The sequence below is a fragment of the Lactuca serriola genome, chromosome 6 (assembly GCF_051521515.1).
Source record: "Lactuca serriola cultivar US96UC23 chromosome 6, Lser_US96UC23_V15, whole genome shotgun sequence".
In the NCBI taxonomy this organism is placed as follows: domain Eukaryota; kingdom Viridiplantae; phylum Streptophyta; class Magnoliopsida; order Asterales; family Asteraceae; genus Lactuca; species Lactuca serriola.
Window position 1 is genome coordinate 79,934,397 of NC_136413.1, and position 6,323 is coordinate 79,940,719.

The 6,323-nt window shown below is 40.3% G+C and overlaps 2 pseudogenes; one reads left to right on the forward strand and one right to left on the reverse strand.

The window, feature by feature from the left end:
- Positions 1–310: 310 nt before the first annotated feature.
- Positions 311–428, reverse strand: LOC145060664 (5S ribosomal RNA; annotated as a pseudogene).
- A 2,790-nt stretch (positions 429–3,218) lies between these two features.
- Positions 3,219–3,336, forward strand: LOC145060686 (5S ribosomal RNA; annotated as a pseudogene).
- Positions 3,337–6,323: the final 2,987 nt, after the last annotated feature.

Here is a 6,323-nt window from a genome sequence, read left to right on the forward strand (position 1 = left end):
CTCGACACGAGGACTTCCCAGGGGGTCACCAATCCTGGTACTACTCCCGCCCGAGCACGCTTAATTGCAGAGTTCTTATGGGATCTGCTGCCCTCACGGCTTTAAAACGCGTTGTGATAGGGAAGGTATCCACACCCCTTATAAAGAATGCTTAGTTCTCCTTCCCAGTCGATGTGGGATCAGATCTAACCCACTTTCACCCCCCATTATAGGGTTCGACGTCCCCGTCGAACACATCGACCCATGCCCTGGCTTTGATACCATTTGTAACATCCCCCTCTGGCACGTATCACAATATTTTCCGCTTTGGGCCACTCGGCACGAGGACTTCCCAGGGGGTCACCCATCCTGGTACTACTCCCGCCCGAGCACGCTTAACTGCAGAGTTCTTATGGGATCTGATGCCCTCACTGCTTTAAAACGCGTTGTGATAGGGAAGGTATCCACACCCCTTATAAGGAATGCTTGGTTCTCCTTCCCAACCGATGTGGGATCAGATCTAACCCACTTTCACCCCCCATTATGGGGTTCGACGTCCCCGTCGAACACATCGACCCGTGCCCTGGCTCTGATACCATTTGTAACATCCCCCTCTGGGGGGGTTAGTGCTTGTCCGATGGAAACACATGAATGGGCCGAATCTCACCTGGGAGACGGAGAGTGACATGTTGAGTCGCTATCCGCATTTGTTTGTTGATGTGTGATTCCAGGGACGGAATCATTCTAAGGTGGAGAGAATTGTAACGCCTGTGTTTCCGGGCTTGCCATTTTTAGCAATGTAATAGTCTAGGTTAACCTTTGTAACCCGTTTTGAAATAATAAGAGTGTATTATTTGAGTATTATGTGATTTGTGCTTAATTGCTTAATTATGTGGTTTGATTAATTAAGAATAAAAATAAGCGTCAAAATTTAAGTGTAAAATAAACTTGATATCTTTGGTTAATGTTGTAGTAGTTGAAACGAGGTTTCCGAATATATATAGAACGCCCAAATCTGACTTCGTATGAGGAAGTTATGATTTATTGAAGTTTCGACTTAGCGATGTGTAGCCTGTTTTACTCGATTTGAGATCGAGGGGTTTTTAGCCGAAGCAATCTAAACGAGGATCGAAGGTCTCGTTGTTGGTATCGAAGCGATAAAAAGTTAGGCGAGAACGGACGTCAAACGAAGAAGTTATGAATTTATAACGAAGTTTTTCTGTCCCGGCCTATTAAAAATAAATAATAAAAATAAAGTTAAAATTAGCCGAAGGAGTCTAAACGAAAGTTGTAGAGCGTAGTCTCACCTTCGCGTGGATATAAAGAACGTCGAAAACGGAGTTCGTATGAAGAAGATATGAATTTCCAAAGTTTATTAAATAATTTGTATTTAAATTTAATCTTTAATTCGGATGATTATCCGAAGGAGTCACCGATCTGATCCGAGTTACGCCCCGCGTACTCATGTATGCCCCGCGTACACTGAGGAATGTCGACACTCGCACTCGAGCACTTCGGATACGTAAGCAATGACGATTTCGGAGCAGTACGCCCCGCGTACTCCGAGGCTCCAGCCTCCTATAAATAGGATGCGAGGGCAGCCGAGTTCTTTTGCTCTTTTCTCTCTTCTCTCTCCCGTTTTGCATCGATTTGCGTGCTAGAAATACCCCGAAGCCCCAGTATTATTCTCGAGCCCCGAGGCAAGTCCCGAGATCCCGAAGATCCCGAGAAGTGCGGTTCCCGAGCCGAAGCTCTGCCAGCGAGAAGTTTGATTTTTGTGAAGATCTTCCAGATCTGCTGAGGATTACTACTTCTGCAAGTCGTAGTGCTGTCCGATCATCTTTTGATCAAGTGCGTGTATACTACCTTTCATAAACACGATAATAATACAAGTATGGTTTGAGTGTATTAAGTATATTGTTGTTTATATGTGTGAATGTGTATTCACTTTCTTCTATCTTATAGATCTGATTATTTCTCTATGAAATACGTGTTATGTGTGTGTGTGCCTCATCTGTTATGTGGAATATGTATTGATTAAAGCATGCTATACAGGTTTTTAAACTATGTATAAAAATGTATATTTTTTATCTACTAATATGTTGGGTAGATAGTTGGTGTGTAATAAACAGATGAGAGGCCTCGATGTTGTTTGATTTAGTCATCTAGCGGAGTTTAGATGACGACCACGGACTTTTCTAGACAGTCTTGTGGAAACATTAGCAGGTTCGCCGCCTGTAGGTGTTAATGAAGTCGGGTGTTCATTCGCTATACTTCATCCCCCTCATGGTTGCCTTATTTGACTTATATTGCTGAGGAACCCCCGAAGCATGTGTTGTCGCCCCGATGAAATATTCTTAGACTAGGTCCCTTGTGTTAGTTATTTTAGAGACATAAAGTGAGAATAACGGGAATGGGTAATTGGGTTATTGTTGGTTGGTGGAATTAAATATAATTATTTATTGTGGATTGAAAACCCTATATGCTCACCAGGCTCCCAAGCCTGACCCATTCAGTTTTATTTGTATTATAGGAAGTGGCGCGAGGGCATAAGATGGATGAACCATCAAGTTGTTTTGTTTACAAGTCTGTATATGTATATATTTATTGAATGACTTGTAATGTTATCGTTTATGCTTATTGGTCTGTATCGGAACATGACACCCCGAGTTTTGATTATATAATGAAAATACATTTCTTTTATGAAATGCTTTGGTAAACATTGTTTTATCATGTTTTGTTTTTTGGAACAAATTCCGCAACTCTTTCAAATCAAAAGGATTTACTTTGAAATTATTTAAAAGCACAAATGAAAATCAGTCTTTTCTGGCTGAGATTTTGGGGATGTCACAGTTGGTGATCCCACATCGACTGGGAAGGAGAACTAAGCATTCTTTATAAGGGGTGTGGATACCTTCCCTATCACAACACGTTTTAAAGCCGTGAGGGCAGCAGATCCCATAAGAACTCTGCAGTTAAGCGTGCTCGGGCGGGAGTAGTACCAGGATGGGTGACCCCCTGGGAAGTCCTCGTGCCGAGTGGCCTAAAGCGGACAATATTGTGATACGTGCTAGAGGGGGATGTTACAAATGGTATCAGAGCCAGGGCACGGGTCGATGTGTTCGACGGGGATGTCGAACCCTATAATGGGGGGTGAAAGTGGGTTAGATCTGATCCCACATCGACTGGGAAGGAGAACTAAGCATTCTTTATAAGGGGTGTGGATACCTTCCTTATCACAACGCGTTTTAAAACCGTGAGGGCAACAGATCCCATAAGAACTCTGCAGTTAAGCATGCTCGGGCGGGAGTAGTACCAGGATGGGTGACCCCCTGGGAAGTCCTCGTGCCGAGTGGCCTAAAGCGGACAATATTGTGATACGTGCCAGAGGGGGATGTTACAAATGGTATCAGAGCCAGGGCACGGGTCGATGTGTTCGACGGGGATGTCGAACCCTATAATGGGGGGTGAAAGTGGGTTAGATCTGATCCCACATCGGCTTGGAAGGAGAACTAAACACTTCTTATAAGGGGTGTGGATACCTTCCTTGTCACAATACGTTTTAAAGTCGTGAGGGCAACAGAACCCAAAAGAACTCTGCAGTTAAGCGTGCTCGGGCGGGAGTAGTACCAGGGGTGATGTTGAACCCTATAATGGGGGGTGAAAGTGGGTTAGATCTGATCCCACATCGGCTTGGAAGGAGAACTAAGCACTTCTTATAAGGGGTGTGGATACCTTCCTTGTCACAATGCGTTTTAAAGCCGTGAGGGCAGCAGATCCCAAAAGAACTCTGCAGTTAAGCGTGCTCAGGCGGGAGTAGCACCAGGATGGGTGACCCCCTGGGAAGTCCTCGTGCCGAGTGGCCCAAAGCGGACAATATTGTGATACGTGCCAGAGAGGGATGTTACACCGAGTCAGGCCAACTCGCCGAGTCCACTATGGAACTCGCCGAGTCCATGACTCAGAAACACAAAAATCGAATTTTGCAGTTTAGTTTCAGATAATTAAGCAACAATTTAATGAAAACCAAGCTAGGCTTTGATACCACTAATGGGTTTTAGCCATAATAATTTTCCTATGTGCGCATGCAAAACCCTAATGCTTGGATCTAGGCTTTCTAATTAAACATGCTTTGAATCCAAGACTTCTAATGACTATTTAGGTGTAATAACAATATTGAAACAGATCTAGAATCATACCTTTGAATTCCTTGTTGATCTTGTTGTCTTGGAGCTTCTAGAGTCACAATTGTCACTCCTCTAATGGCTTACAAACACCAACTAGCAAGGAGGATGATTTAGGAGAGAGGAGAGGGGAGGAAATCGGCCAGGGTTCTCTTACTTTTGATGAAGTGCCGATTTTCCTTTGCCATAGGGACTATTTATACTTGTAGACTCCTTAAGGGTTACAACCTAAACCCTAATTGGATAATCTTCTCTTAAGGCTATCCAAATCCATTCCTTAGATAAGAAATGGACGATTCAAGCTATCCTTTAGCTTCTAGAATTCGTCCAATCCATATCTATATGGATTTACAGTCTAAAGTTTAACTATCAAACAATTGACAGTTTATACCCTCTTATTTAATTAATCTCTTTAAGTCACCAAATTAATTCCAATTAATTCTATGACTTATATTAATCAAATAACAATATCTTATTCTTTATATTATTCTCATAATATACTAATAATATTTACTCTCTCTTAATAAATCATCCTATCAAGTTGCTATGGTGAAGGCAACCCAAAAGGACCATGCACAACCGGGTCAAATACTTGTCTAATATAGTTGCAGTCTTAGACACTATTCCAACAATAAGACCATGTGGGGGTGCCCATGACATTCCAAGTAAGACCATGGGGGTGCCCATGGCACATAGGTGTAAGACCCTGGGGGGAGCCCACGACATCTTGGAGTAAGACCCTGGAGGGTGTCCAGGGCATTCTTATATGTTTATATGCATGACTTATGTGATTGATATGATTTATGTGATTATGTGGATTATGTGGGATATGCTTTGGGGAACTCACTAAGCTTTATGCTTACAATTTTGTTTATGGTTTCAGGTATCATCGGTTTGGAAAGGAAGGGTCCGACTTGATCGCGGCACACACACCCATGTTTTCCGCAATATGTGATTTTGGGTTGAACTCTGATAAATGTTTTTAATTCGCAATGATTTAGAATGTTGAATTAAATGATATCTGTGTTTTGCTATAATAAAAATAGAAATTTTATCCTTAATTTTTGAGTAGTTACAATTGCAATAATTTAAAAGTATATTTTTACATTATTTCCCCAAAGTAAAATTGATCAAAATTAACTTATAACACTACAAACTTTGACAAATTAATATCTTCAAATCAGCACCAAACAAAAGAGAGCAAGTTTAAAACGCAAGGGATTTGTGAGTTGTCCTATAGAGAGAAAAAATATTGATTATATTACCGGAAAAGGTAAAGGTTTTTAAAAAATATCTATGCTTACATATTCTTTATAAATTGACTTTCATGTGTACTATGTTTTAACTACTCACAAAACTCAATGGATGAGCGTTTCTTCAATTCTTCTAAACACTAACGTGACCTGAAAGTGGTGTATGTCTCAACTTACCAAAATGCATGGAAGACAACTTCTTTTTGTTAAGAAAACAGTTGATACACGCAAATGGGTTTATTTATGATTTCCTGTAATGATTTTGAATATGGCCTGTTAGACATTAAACGAATAATATAATGTAATAAACTAGAGTTTTTTTTTTTTTTTCTCTTGTATGTTTAAAGTATATAATATGACATATAGTTAGGTTTTTCACGATATATTAACAAACTGAAACAAACGTTTTAGTCAACTAATTAACCAAACATATAATTGACATTTAGATTCTAGCAAAGTTCTAAATAACGTGAGACTTGAGCTTGACGGTAATGTCAAAATTAAGTCATGGCGAATCATAACATTTTTCAAGATGCGGGTATTATATATACATTAAAAAGATGAATCATATAATTATTGAATTTTATCAAATATATCAAGTTTTTAGAAATGTTATATTAATATTTAACATAAAAAGTTAACCAAAACACAATTATTTTAAGCGCAATCAGAAAAAACCAAAAAATCCACGTCTTGAAAAAAAAACTTGTGTCATAATGCGATAAGACGCGCATTGACACGTTATTTGGGCCCACACTTAACCCAAATTCATCTGGCCCATAACGTGTTATACCAAAAATCTTGAAATGACACGCCTTATTGCGTTTTTTTGCCGCCAAGCTTTGCCCAGACGTCTTGGTCGTATTCGTGACAACTCTACCACGCATTGGCGCCGCCATTATGTGTT